We start from the raw sequence: 14,733 nt of genomic DNA on the forward strand, positions 1-14,733 counted from the left end.
GACACTAAGGACATGCTAAACAAATGTCTCTTACAAGCACCAGGCTTGACATTTATAAACAGAAAAGCCATGGCTCACCTTGGCTGAGCTGGAAGATAGGAGACTAAATCTTGTAGGCCCCTAACCCCATCCAGCCCTGGTGTTCTCTGTGTATTTCATTCTCATCTCCCTGGCTGGCTGTTTTCCCACCACTGGGGATGCTAGTTGATTTCTTCCTGCTCAGAAAGTGGCAGTGATTTTCTCTGTCCAAGGGCTCAGCATAATGTCTCTGGCACCCTGCTGGTAGATATTTCTTATCCCTGCATGGTTCCAGGGATCTGTGGCACACTGTGGTGAGCCCCCAGGAGGAATCCAGGGTCTGCTCTGTTTATTTTCAGTGAGGCTGAGTCCACATCTGCAAGGAGGAAATCCATGAGGCTAAACCAGGCCCAAAATGTGCCTCCTGCCAGGTGTCTGCACAGAGACTGGCCTGGCCTGGCCTGGGGGCACAGAGTCTCTGCAACCAGGGTGTGTCTGAGATACTGAAATAGATATGTACTACAGTCTTTTATCAAATCTAAGATGACTTTGATTAGAAGATAAACCATACTTCTCTGTATCCCTAAGAAATATTGCTGCTAATTAAACTTCAACATGTTATTGATTATAAGACTCACTTCAGTTCCAGAGTTGTTAAAATAAGCATCTTAGAATTGACAGAATATGGCATTATTATCCACAGGAAGCAGGGGCAGTGGGAGGGTAGGCACCTACCTAGGCATAGGCAAAAGGAGACTGGAGACCTTGGGTCTTTCAGGACACAACAGAGATGAGCCATTGGCTACTCTCCCTTAAGTCAAGTGCGTGGGACAGGTCAGTTCTCCTGATGGGGATTGGAGACTATGGCCAGTGTGCACAGAAAACCTGGGAACCTGGGCAGGGTTGGAGATGATCTAGATCTTAAGTGTCCAAAAGTCTGGCTTTTAGCCTCAGGGGTTCTGTATCCCACAGTGATTCACTGACTGGCTTTGCTTATCTTTGCAAAACCCTCCCTGCCCCTTCCTCAGTCTTCTTTTCCTTAGTTCCTCCTTCTTTTCTCTCTGTTTCCACCTGAGCATCTTTTGATCAAGGATGAGAGTTACAGTTAATTGAAACCTACATCCCTTGTATTTCTCCTTTGTAGAAAACTCAGCCTCTGGCTGGACAGGATCATCATATTAGAACCTTGAATTATTGTGCACCCTTTCTTCTCCCTCACGTCCCCTCTCCACCTGCGAGGGGCTGGCCACACCATTGGCACCCACATCTGGTTCTCACTGTCACTCCGTTGGGGGCCATGTCCTGCCCTTTCTCCCTCTCCAGTTTGGCCATATGCTTCCTGGAATGTCCCTCCTGCCTCCTTTCAGAAACCCGCAACACCTCACTCTTACCATGATGTCTCCCAGACAGAGAGGGTGGCACATGACAGAACAGAACACACTCTCTGGAGCCGGGCAGCCTGGGCTCAGACCTCCTTGCTGCTTATCAATTTGTGACTTGGAGAAGGTTACATACCCTCCCGCTGCCCCTCCTTCCTGTAGATAACAATGCCACATTCTATCAATTCTAAGATGTTTATTTTAATATCTCTGGAATTGAAACGCATTCTGCAACCAACGATCTGTCCAAGTTTAATGAACAGTGACATTTCTTTCTTAGGGATACAAAAAAATTACCATCCATCTTCTAATCAAAGGCATCTGAGATTCAATGAAATGTTGTAGCATCTACATCAAGAGTTGCGTGGATGAAGATGAGCTGACACATGTAGAACTTCTAGCACAGGCCCTGTTGCTTGGTAGGTGCCCTGTACATGTTATCATTATTGGCTCAGGGGTAAACTCTCTCTGACCTTCACATCCCTTCAAGGTCTCCCCTCATTGTTTCCCCTGGTGTGCATGTAACTCAGCTCTGCCTTCCCTTCTGCCCCAGGCTCCCTTTGGCCTTCTCTCTCATGGCCTCACCTGTCTCCCTCCCCTGGAATGCCAGCTCACTTCCTATTTATCCTGGCTCTACTCTTTCTTCTTGCAAAACAGGATATCTGAGCACACTTGGGCTTCCCCTCCTGATGTCTTGTGCCCCCACCCCCTCCAGCATTGGCCTAGGGATTTGTGCACCTTCCCCCATCACCACTGTGTAAGTCTTGTCTTCCCAATGCTCCTTTAAACTGACAACCCCGTCATTCTCATGCACCTGCCGCCTGCACTCTGCCTGCAGCAGGGCTGGGCATGAATAGGCGGTCCAAGTGGCCACCCAATGGAAAACAGGATCCCTGTCTCCTCAGCCTTTCTCTCATTTCCTCCGGCATGTTGTCCAGCCTGGCATTCTGGTCAAGGACCTGTCAGCTTATCGCTGGCTTCTATGCTTGAATGTAAACTCCCTGGGGCACAGCTCTTATCATCACACTCCTCACAGTGCCCCAGCACTGAGCCCAAGGTCTGGCATCATGTAGGAGCTCCACGAATGTTCGTGAGGTTAATATGCACTTTCTTACTCACTGGCTGATGTGTTGACAGAGAGGAAGCAAAGGGTTTTGTAAGGGAGATGACTCAGATGAAGGCTGAGGTTCATGAACCAGGAAAAAGACAAGGGGCTTCAGAGGACCAGGGAGGCAGCAGTTGGGATCTCCAGCCTTAACGCTATTCTCATTTTACCCTCACAAAATTTCTCCATGGGATGAGGGCATTGGAGCCCAAGAAGTCAAGTTACATGTTCTAGGTATGTGACTTTCAAGCTTTTTGGCCACGTCCCCCAGTAACACATAGGATTCCCATCACAGCCCAGTGTTCCCTGGCATATGCACACTCATGTACTCATCCCTCATCTGCACAGCCTGGCATACCCACATGCAAGCACCACCCCTTACCTTCATAGCTCAATGTTGCCTGGGATACCTACATGCATACACTCACCTCTCCTACCTGCGCAGCCCAGCGTCCCCTAACATACCTGCATGCAGGCACTCACCTCTTACCCTCATGGCCCAGTGTTCCCTGGCATATCCACATGCATGGACCCACCCCTTACCTGTGCACCCTAGTGTTCTCTGGCATACCTACATGCATGTACCCACCCCTTACCTGCACAGCACACTGTTTTCTGTGGCATTTCATTCTACTCTCTACTCTTTATGTTTCAATGCTGGGCATGACCTGCTACATTGAGTTCCTGACCCCCAAGTGGCTTATGACTCACATTCTGGGAAATATTGTCTGACATCTCAGAACTACTGAGTGTGAAAAGTGACAGTCAAACCAGACTTGCTGGACACAAAGCCCATGCTTTGTCCCATAAGCGATCCCACCTTGGGGTATATGGTCAGGAACTTACGTGTGTTAAGAGAACAAGATTATTTATAGAAAGCAAGTGAGAGGTTCTATCAGAACCTGGGAAGGAAGTTATGTGGGGTGTGTCATCTTTGGCTGGGTCATTGAGGAAGAGAGAGCCTGCGTTATCAGTGGTAGGCACTCCAAAATATTTGTTGACAGACTGTGTAGATGGGTGCATGAGTGATAATCCACCTTCCCAGACATCTCTAGTGCAGACCGCACAGGTGGAAGGAGGATATTCCACGCTGGTTGCCATAGTCCTTGTAAGGAAGGGATTTCAAAGTCCTAGCGTAGAAGGAGCCCTGGAGATCATCTTATCCAACCAATCATTGCATGGATATGGGAATGGGGTCCAGAGAGGGCCCATGGCATATCCAAGATCATGCTGTGGTCATTAGCAGAGTCAGTGCTGAGACAATGTGATGAGTGGGGAGAGACCAGGCTTTCAGTAAGACTGCTTCTGCTGTTGCTATTACTATTAGTTCCACTGGTATATTTGAGCATTTATGAAACACTAATGTCATGCCAAGCACAGCTTTTTGTGTCTTACAGGTATCAAATCTTTTACTACCCATGCCAACCCTTAAAAATAGGTACCCTTGTTAATTGCATTTTCCAGAAAGGAAACGGAGGCACAGAAGAGTAAAGTAACTTGCTCAAGGTGACCCACTAGTATGCAGTAGACCAAGAATTTGAATCTAAGTGGGCTCCTGAGTTTGTACTGCTGGAGACCTAGGTGCAGGGAGCAGAGCCTCTTCAGGCACAGAGAAAATACCAGGGTCCTCTTGGGTGGATCCCCCCTACCCACTGCTGATCAGACTCCTCCAGAAACCCCCATCTCCTACATTCATGAGCAGAGGAAGGAAAGAGAGCACGGAGAGTGGTACAGCTATAGTAGGAGGCCGATGGGCAGAAAGGGGCCAGAGTGGGCAGGGTAGGATGGCTGGCAGGAAGCCCAAGCCCTGCTCTGCCCCTTACCTGCAGCATGTCCCAGGTAGAAAAACCAAGAGCTATTAAAACTTGTAGAGTGGTACTAGGTACCAGCCACTGTGTCCAGCACTTTGCAAAAATTATCAGATTCAAGTCTAGGTGGAGGTGAGGGTTTGGAGGGGAGGTGACTAGCTCAAGGTGATTGGGCACCATCTCACTCGGAGTCCTGAGACTTTGCTGTTTACTCTGTGCTGTCCTGCAGATTACTGGCCCACTCCTTGCCTCAGTTTCCTCACCTTTCCACTGGGGCAGAGGCTCCTACCTTGAGGACAGCTGTGACATGCATATAATGTCATAAAAGGCACACATTTGTTAGCCATTATTCATCTTACTATCATCGTGGCATAAGAATCACAGTGCTTGTCTCTGAGTTTTGGCTTGAGGTTTAATCAAATTCGGATAGAATCTGAAATGTTTCAGGGCCCGAGTATTTTGTGAGCAGGTCATTTAGAATCTACAAGAGGCATGATCAAAACAGCAAATCAAAACAAAACAAGCTGTCACCAGCATTTCTGGCCACTTACAGTGTGCCAGATGCTGGACTAGGCATTTTCCCCTCCAGAACAGGTGAGGGCATCATTTTTCCCAATTTTCAGATGAGAAAACTGAGGTTCCAAGGGTCCCAAGGGTCTGCCCAACCCTAAGAGAAGGCCCTTTGGCATTGAGGTTAAGAGCAGGGTCTTCAGAGCCCTCCACCCTGAATCCCCACTCCCATGTCCCACTCATATGACCTGTCACTTGACTTCTCCGAGCCTGTTTCTGAAGCTCAGCCCTGTCTCAGCAAAGCCTTGTGAAGATTAAAAGAGATACTGTGTGTTCAGGGTTTAATGCCATGTCTGACACAGAACAAGCACTCAATAAACAGTGGTAATCAAATTCCATCTGTGTTTTGTTAGGGTACAGAAGACGGGGAAAAAAATCCCTTTTTAGATCATGAACTAAACCAAGGCAGTGTTAGTCTGGCTCCAAGAACGGTCTGACGTGTCAGTAGACGTTTATTAAGAACCCACCGTGTGCCAGATGAGTCAAGGCTCTCACGGTCTAGTAGAAATGCTGGGGTGAACTGAGTCGGCATCCATCTCCAGGCTCCTGACTCCACCCACACCCAGGGTGGAGGACGTCATCCCACTCAAGGAGCGGAAACAATCAATACCGTTTAAACACGATTACCTGACATCATCGCCAGGCTTTCTAAATTAATAATGGCTCTTGATCTGTCTAGTACTTTATAATTTGAAAACTGTTCCCCTTTATAAGCATAAACCTTCAAAATTCTGTGGTCTTTTTTTCAGCTTTACATCCCTTGCCAGGTAAATTAGGGTCCCATTTGGCATCTGAGAAATCTGAGGCTCAGAGCAGAAATAAGTTGCCCAAATTTACAAGACCAGTTACTGGCAGCATGAGGGCCAGAACTCCAAATTCCTGGTCAAGAAATTCCTGCTGTCCTTATGCTGGGCTCCCTCTCAAAGTGAGGCATGGTTGATCCCAGCTTTGGGGACAGTGACATCTTGGAAGAGGCATCTTCCAGTAGGGTCTGGGACAGTGAGGTTCGACAACGGGGGCAAACCATCACACAGTCTGATTTGCAGGGCATATAGGAACATGCTCGGGGAACCCGCCAGCATGCTAGCACCTTCCATCAATGAGATGTGCCTTCCTGGTGATCCTAAATACCAACTAAATAAAGCACCACTTGAGACTGGAGAATAGATCAACGCTCCACTCCTAGCTCCACAGTTCTAGAATATATAGGATGTAGATTTGGCTCCAGTGTGCACGATTTCTGAGGGTATCCTTATATTTTTTTTCTTTCTTCAAATAGTTCCATTCATGCTTCAAAGAGCCAGCAGATTCATTCTGGTCAGAACTCTGCTTTTAGTACAAATTCCTGCACAAATCCCCACACGAAAAGAGAGCAGACATCTACCCTGATGGTTTTTATTCTGATGACTGTCTGGACAAAATTGTGGTGGGACTGCTAGGTTCCATGACACAGCTTATTCTCAGAGGCAGCAAAGTGGATGTCTACACCCATGCTGCTGCCCTTTACTGGTGCGACCTTGGTTCCAAAGCTTCCCTTCCTTCTGCACTTGAGAATGCTGGAATAAGATGCTTTCTAAAGTGTGTCTAATCCTGATGTTGTGGAAATGCTGACAGCTGCAAGCCATGCCCAGGCTCCTTGAAAGATCGAGGCCCCTCACTGGAGGGTCCGCAGAGCTCAGGCCCAGCCTGCAGGATCCTGAATACTGAGACGGGGAGCAGTGGGATCCTTCGTTCCAGTGGACACTTGGCCACACTGCCTTATGTTAAGGTCATGTGAGCCCCAGACCCCTGCCCATCTCCATGCGCCTTGGATATCTAGCTGGCCAGCCAAGCTGAGGAGACACATCCTGGGGAGTCACAGTTGGGACCACCCCCCAACCCCTACAAGGAGCCATGATCTTAAGACATGAGGTGGGGGAAGATAGGTGAGACCTGTGTGAGGCAAAGTCCCACAGCCAACTCCACTGAGCGCCACCCCGGAGGCGCCTGGCTCAGGCTACCCAGTGATTACGAAACAGCTCCCTGTCAATCAGGGCCTCCACCCCAAGATGGGGGGAGGGGCAGCGGAAAGGGCCAGATTCTGTTGCCTCTTCCCACCCAGGCAAGGGAAGGCTTTTGTGTGGCAACTTCCCAATTTCATGTTTTAATTTTCAAAAAGGAAATAAATTCTATCCAGCTGTAGCTGTAATTGACTTTAGAGTTGTGACTTTATCATGCAAATGGTTATTTGTGGACTTTTAGAAACCTGCGTCATGGAGCGAAATTACATACTTAGAGACTTCCGAAACCATGGATTATGGTCCCAACAGATCCTAATGATTCTCTGGGTGCCATTAGGGTATAACGTGAAAATGCATATTTAGAGGATGATTAAAAAGCAAACGAGCACGCACGGTGAAATTCCTTGCGGAAAGTGGTAATTAGACTCACTCTCATGTTAGGGATCAGACTAGCACCCCATCCCCCACCCCCACAGAACCCTGGGAGACCCTACTGACAGGTTATAAACAATCACGGATGCCAGCCTGAACCAGAAGAAACCTGCCACACAGGCACCATGCAGACAGAGCCCACTGGCTGCTTTGCCGAGGGCACCGAGTGATCTGGAACTGTCCGCTCCAAAGATCGAGGCTCGTTGTCTGCCCCTCTGCCCTCTCCCGTCTTCACATCACACACTCTAGAAATGGTTCAGTGTGAAACTGCTTTGACAGAGTGAGGGGTTTCCCCACCCAGCAAAGAGGGCAGTTTGTTAGGGACAGGAGCTTTAGTCTCAGGTAGGGGGACCCTGGTTTCAGACCCAGCGCTGTACTCATAACTCACTAGTGTGCCTTTGGTCATTGTAACTCACACACACACATGTGAAGCCAAGCTGCTATAATATCAAAGGTGATTCTGTATACAAAAAGACCTTTGAAACTTGAAAAGGGCCGGAGAGTGAGGCTGGTCATGGCTCACTCCACATCTGTTTCTTGGTCTTGGTGAGAGTGGGTGATTTCTAGCTGGGCTTTGGGTTCGACCCTGCAAGGTGTCTTTTCATATGCATTTCTGTACTGTTTCCTTCTGATCTTCACTGTCCATGGCTCAAGTGGATTTCTTAGGAAGGGGGCTCTCACTTGCCCATAGCTCCGGAATGTGTTTCTTTCCTCATTCCTATTCCCACCTCATAATGAGTCATGACCATCCTGATTTTCTCACACGCCCACTTCTTTAGCATGACAGTGGTTATTTTGTTGTGACCAGAGGATTGGTTAGAGTCGTGCTTTTGGGTACATAATGTGCACCAGGCACTGTGCTAAGCGCTTGCTATGTATCGTGTCTCCTTTCATGTTTAAAATCGCCCTGCGATTATTCCAGTCTACAGATGAGGAAACTAAAGTTCCTCATCAGAGAAAGGAAGTTCCTCATCAGAGAAAGGAAGTTCCTCATCCCAGAGAAGTTAAGTAATTTTCCTAAGATCACACAGCTACTAAATGACTGAATCCAGGACCAATCTGAAAATTCTAGCTTTTATCCCTGAGTAATTCCAGCGTGTATCTGTCTCTCATGGGCAAGATGCAACAGCCAGCTTTGGAGTGGTTCTGGGGGCAGGTCTCTTCTGCTGTCCACACTGGTCTTTCTGAGGGAGGCCCTTACCCCAGCCCTGAGCTCATTCATTTTGGGAACTGAACTGCTTCCCACTTAATGCCACATGCCCTCTGGCGACCCCCCTCTCTCCACCCCTGCACGAACATCTTAGAATTGGCTTTTTTTTTTTTTTTTTTGCCTCCATTCCATAACTCCTCCAGCCTTTCCGAAAGGGCCTTCACCCCATCTTTCCAACACAAGGGCTTTTTCTAGTGTCACCAGTGGCCTCTCTATCTTTACATCTAACAGGCATAGTAAAATCCTCTCCTTATCTGACTTCTCAGCAGCATTTGACTCTACCGCCCACCGTGACCTTCTTCCCTTGCCTCCAGTGGCGCGTCCTGTCCAGGTTTTCCTCCTGACTCTTTGGCTGCACCTTGGCACACATACTGGTGTTGGGCTCCACAAGGCCCAGTGCTCTTCCCTCTCCCTGGGCGATCTCATCTGTACTTGGCCTTCATTCCCTACCCGTGTGTGGATTATCTACAAATGTGTATCTCCTACCAAGACTTCTCTCGAGCTCCCATCTGCACTGTCATCTCTACTGAGGATCTCTTCTCGGATGTCTTAAAAGTACCCACACTCTACCTGTCCACAGTAGAGCTGTGGGCTTCTCCAGCAATGGTGGTCTGCTTGCATGGTTCTCTTTCCCAGAAGACAGCACCACCCTCCATCCGCTACACCAGTGAGCAGCTAAGTGTCGCTGTGGACACTTCCCTCTGCTCCCCCCACTACAGTCTCTCCATTACTGTGACTGGTCAGTGCTCCTGAGTAGCTGTGGGAGAACCGACCTCTCTCCTGTTCTTTCACTACAGCCTCCCAGCTGCTCTGGCAGCTCCACTGCTGTCCTTCTTGACCCAATTTCCACACCAAAACTCTAATCACGTCCCCGTCACTGCCACCCTAACCCCACTGAACCCTCTGTTGGTTTTCTGTTGTTTGTGAGATCATCTCTATGTCTGTGACCTGGCCTCGTGGCCCTGCATGGCTGACCCACCTCCACTCCGTCTTCATCACCTACCCGCTGCCCTGTCCTTGCTTTCTGGGTTCCATGTCCATGCTTTCTGGGTTCACAGTCCCCAGAATTCACTGTGCGTCCTCCCTGATACAGTCTTGGAACATGCTGTTCTCTCTGTCCAGATTATCCTCTCACTGGGTCACCTCCCAGTCTCAGCTCCGATGTGACTTTCTCCTTTGTGTTTCTATAACCACTGACCTGGCTTCAGAGCCCTTCCTGGGCTGGGAGCTTCATCCCCTAGTGTGGCTGTCTGATCATTTCTGCCTCTACATTGGACTCTCAGCTGTATGGGGGCAGGTTCCATGTCTGTCTGTGCCCCGCTGGGCAACTCAGTACCGAGCACAGCATAGTGCAGGTAGTCACTCACCCTCCCACAGAAACTCTCTGAGGACTTAGGTTCTAGCCACTGTCTGGGCTCTGCGAGACAGGAGAGTAAATAGAACATTGACACATAGTTGTATTCAAAGGACACTCAACAGGTGTTAAGTGAATGTCCCATTTGTGACTTGCCTTCCAATTCCCCATCCTAAGGAAGGAGTCAGGCACTGGTCCCCTGCCGCAGGCCTCCAGCATGGAGGGAGGGGAGGGATGAGCTGAGACTCCTGTGCTTGGGCACAGTCCTCCTGTAGATGTAGGCAGAAATTTCCCAAGGGCTGGTAACTTTAGCCTTCATGTCTTTTATGACTTGTCCCGATAGCTGTTTTTGCCCAAAGAACTTCCATGCTGCCTCTGAAATCCTCCCCTCCTTCAATCCTCCTTGAAGTCCTCGGAGATGACCTAAAGCACCCTGGCTCTGGGTGCTGGCTGGGCCCACACATCTGAAGGCTCTGTGGCATCTCTCTTATTCTAGGCTAGTCAAGGGCGACTCGCTGAAGTTCTGTGGGCTTCATCTTCCTCATCAGCAAAGTAGGAATAATGATGCCTCCTTCCTCTAGGGCGGCTGTGGGCATTCAACGAAGTAACAAAGACAGGGTGCTCTAAACCCAGAAGGGCCCTGCAGAAATGGGAAGGTGGTCATTTTTACCAGCAGTGCTGCTTTCCTTTGCAGGTGTCTGTGTCTCCCCAGCAGATGACAACCTCTCTAGGTCTCTACTGGGCTTGGTACAGGGCATGTAGAGTCAGGACATGCTCCATGAAGGCACTAATGAGAAAACGCACATCAGCAAGGTGGAATGTTCAGGCTACCCAGGGTGCATGGCTCTCTGCCCCCTGTCTGTCTGACTCCACTCCCTGTGGGCTCAGGTTTCTGATTCCTTTAGGGCTTTTGCCCCCCACTTTGCCATGGTCACAAGAGTGCCTGGCCTCGTCTTTAATAGGTGGGGACACCCAAACCAGAGTATTGAAGGCAGAGAGAGGCACACTGACACATGGCTGTGTCCATACCCTGGAATATTTTGGCTTCAAGTGTCCTAGATTTTCCTAATGTAAAATATTAATCTGAGTATTTGAAAATCACTGGTGACTGGGTGTGGTGGCTCATGACTGTAAATGTCAGCACTTTAAGAGGGCAAGGGAGGAGGATTGCCTGAGCTCAAGAGTTCAAGACCAGCCTGGGCAACATAATAAAACCCTGTCTCTACTAAAAAAAGAAAAAACAATTAGCCAGGCATGTGCACCTGTAGTCCCAGGAACTTGAGAGGCTGAGGTGGGAAGATTTCTTGAGCCCAAGATCAAGGCTGCAATGAGCTATGATTATGCCACTATACTCCAGCCTGGGTGACAGAGTGAGACCCTGTCTAAAAAAAAAAATTAAATTAATGCTTATGGCCGGGCGCTGTGGCTCACGCCTGTAATCCCAGCACTTTGGGAGGCCGAAGCGGGTGGATCACGAGGTCAAGAGATCGAGACCATCCTGGTCAACATGGTGAAACCCCGTCTCTACTGAAAATACAAAAAAAAATTAGCTGGGCACGGTGGCGTGTGCCTGTAATCCCAGCTACTCAGGAGGCTGAGGCAGGAGAATTGCCTGAACCCAGGAGGCGGAGGTTGCCGTGAGTCGAGATCGCGCCATTGCACTCCAGCCTGGGTAACAAGAGCGAAACTCCGTCTCAAAGAAAAAACAAAAAAAAAATTAATGCTTATGATAGAAATTAGAAAGTACAGGCAAAGGTCAAAAGATTGCCCATAACTATATCATTCCTGGATAACCTCTGTTCACATTTTGTGCTTTCTTCCAGTCTTTTTAAATGAAAATATTATATATAATACTAAACGACATATATATATTATTTTAGACAGACAGATATATATGTAGGCATATGTCCATATGACATATGTATGAAGAGAGGGCAATTTTTGCTTTTTCATTTAACATCTTTACAGCGTTTATTACCCACGACGTTGAATATTCTTTTAAAATGTCATTTTAATGGTTGTACCTGTATTATCAATAACTTTTTTCCAATCAATAGAGTAATATATGCTCAATGCAAAAAAAAAAAGTGAAAAAACACAGAAGCACACGAAAGGAAAAAATACCACCACCCATAATTCACATCTTCAAGGATAATACAGTAGACATTTTGGTCTATTTTCTTCCTATGCATTCTCTTTCCAAACCTGTAGATGTTATTTTTGGTGCTCTCAGTCCATCCATACTCTTCTGTGCCCACCATTTTTCTTAGAGATGTGCAGTGGATCTTCCCCAGTATTGGTGAATATTCTTGTAGTGCGTTATTTTTCTTCAAAGTTGCAGTCCAGTGCACTGTTTGGGTTACTCTGGTTTATTTGCCCAAGGCCTGATGGTTGGACATCTAGTTTCTTTCCACCTTTTGTCATTACAAACAACACTATAATGAACGTCCTTGTATGAAAGTCTTTGTGTATAATCCTGATTATTTCCTTGTACACTACTTATTCCCCTCCTCTCCAGAATCTTTAAGGAAGGGACTTTTTGTAAAGCTGTGGGCAGATCTGACAGAATTAACGGGGGCCAAGAGGCACTCAAAGACTAGCAGTGATGGAAGCTATTAGCTGCCTGCCCCTCAGCCTGAAGTGATAGGGAGGAAGCAGACATGAGGCTCTGCAGCCAGAGGGAATGCCACAGAAGTAACAGCCTCACTCTCCACCTGCCCTCTGACCTTTGCCAGGTACATCCCATGGGCCAAAAATAACGGGAAATAAGAGGGCAAGTGCGCCTTCCCCTGGGGTACAGCGCTGGGTGAGGGAGGCTCTAAGTGGCGAGCAGAGTAGTTGGCCCCCAGGGAGAACCTGTGAGAACACCGGGCTGATGGGGTTGCCCTGAAGGCCCTGGGCCCAGGCGTTGCTGTCTCTAGTTGGGGACTCTAAGAGGACTTTCATGCTGGACGTCCATTCCACAGGCAGGGAGCTGGAGAGCCCTGTCACAGAGAGGATGGGAAGCATGTAGTAATCATCTTCCGAGGATTATCAGGGCCTCCTCTACTGAAATACACATGAACTGCAGATTTCTTTCATACTCAGTATGACCTATGAGGTAGGTGCTGCTGTTCTTCCCATTTTCCAGATGAGAAAACTGAGGCACAGAAAGGTTTTTAAAAACCTTGCTCTCACAGTTAGTAGAAGGCAGAGCTGGGATCTGAACTTGGCTCAGTGGCTCCAAACGCAGGGACCTACTACCCTGGACATGGCTCACCAGCCTCTGACCTTGCAGCACAAACTACCACACTCTAAGGGGGAGCGGGTCACCGATCTCATGCGGTATCAGGCAGCCAGCAGACCCAGCTCTTCATTTTCCACACCGCTCATGCTCTCTGCTGCCGCTGTCTCCAGCTGGGGAAAAGAGAGAAACCACGTACACACTGCAACCTCAAGAGGAGCCCTGCGAAGCCCTAAATCCACTGCAATTGTATTTCCTCTTCATCCTTTAGAAAATAAAAATTGCTGAGTGCCTGCTATTTTTCCTGAAACTGTGTTGCAGAAATCTTCTCCTGGGCTCTGACCCTGGGAGTCAGCTTTCCGCCCAAAGCACATTTTTACAGCCAAGTTATTTCTGATTCTTTAAAAGCAGAAGTAGAAGGGAAAAAAAAAAAAAATGTCTGGAAGAAGCAGGCTCTGTTGTAATGTAATGTCTCAGCAAAAATCCCCGGCCACTGGGTCTGTGCTTGGCCCTGTCCTAGTGGTGGGAAACCTGGGAAATGTCTTGAGCAGCATCATCACAGCTGGGGAGATGGGGGCTCCAGGAGGCAGGCAGTCCCTTGCACTTTCACCACTCCATGGGTCCAACAGGGAGGGATGGAGAAGATGTGATGTTGAAAAGGGAGGAACACGCAGCCTGGTAGGAGAATGGACGATGTACGGATCTGACTTCGAACTTTAAAGGCCCTCCTTCCTCATTCTAAGTGAGTTGCTACCTGGGGTATCATGAAAATGCCTTCAGCTTTGTGTTTGAAATCGTGTGTGTAAGTGGTTTGTGAATTTGTTGAGCCTGTGTTTGGGAGTTTGCCCTTCTGGGTATGTCTGAGGGTGGGAAGCATGCTGGTCTTGCTTGCTGGTATATCTCTAGTCCCAAGCTTGCTTCCTGGAACGTAGCAGGTGCTCAATACATGTGTGTGGACTATTTAAATGTTTATGTAGAGTCTCTGTATGTGTCGAATAGGTCTGTGTGCAAGAGTCAGAGGTGAAGGGTCTGTGCCTCTCTGTGGATGGGGCACCAGAACGTCAGCTCGCTGAGGGCAGGGATCGTGATTGGCTTCATTCACTGTCATGCCCCAAGCACCTACGCAGCGATTGTGTACAGCTGCCTGTCCATGTGGGTGTTGCAGAGCGGGCTGGGCGTGAGCTGAGTGTGTACAGAGTGCATGAGATCATATGTGTGAGAACAAGTGTCCTTGGATATCTTGTTGCCCGAACTTTCAGATGTGAATATATCTGCATTTGGGAGCAAGTGTACGTGCTTTTATTGTGAAGATATGGGGGGGAAAACGTATGTGAAGGCAGCCACAGGGGAGGTGACTGGAAGCAGAAATATCCAATACATGTCTAGGGATATCTTTATAAATATGTCAGGATCCTCTCCTGCAGGCTCTGGCCACTCTGCCAATGGCCCTGGCATGTCTGAATCTGGGTCTTAATTGTAGACCCCTTCAGCCATGAATGCAGCTTAGATTCAATTATTAGGAAGGACCTGAGGGCAGAAGACTGGACTTTTTGGCAGAGAGACTCATTATTTACCTCTCTGGCTGTGACAGACCCTTCCAGCTGTGTCCCATCTCCTGCTTACACTTTCAATGC

The 14,733-nt window shown here is 48.4% G+C and overlaps 1 protein-coding gene across 2 annotated transcripts in view; it reads left to right on the forward strand.

Annotated features, from left to right (window-relative positions):
* The window catches only part of LRFN2 (leucine rich repeat and fibronectin type III domain containing 2), a 199,254-nt gene that overhangs the window by 73,789 nt on the left and 110,732 nt on the right, over nucleotides 1-14,733 (forward strand). Inside the window, exon 1 of one of the 2 annotated variants that reach the window (XM_012448568.3) lies at nucleotides 13,701-13,841. The exons of the other annotated variant lie outside the window; for it this stretch is intronic. The gene's annotated coding sequence lies outside the window, so the exon portion shown is untranslated. Of the gene's footprint in view, nucleotides 1-13,700; nucleotides 13,842-14,733 lie in introns of those variants that run through there. 2 annotated transcript variants of the gene reach the window in all.

This window comes from Aotus nancymaae, unplaced genomic scaffold, assembly GCF_030222135.1.
Source record: "Aotus nancymaae isolate 86718 unplaced genomic scaffold, 86718_ANA_hifiasm-v0.15.2.pri h1tg000040l, whole genome shotgun sequence".
NCBI lineage: Eukaryota > Metazoa > Chordata > Mammalia > Primates > Aotidae > Aotus > Aotus nancymaae.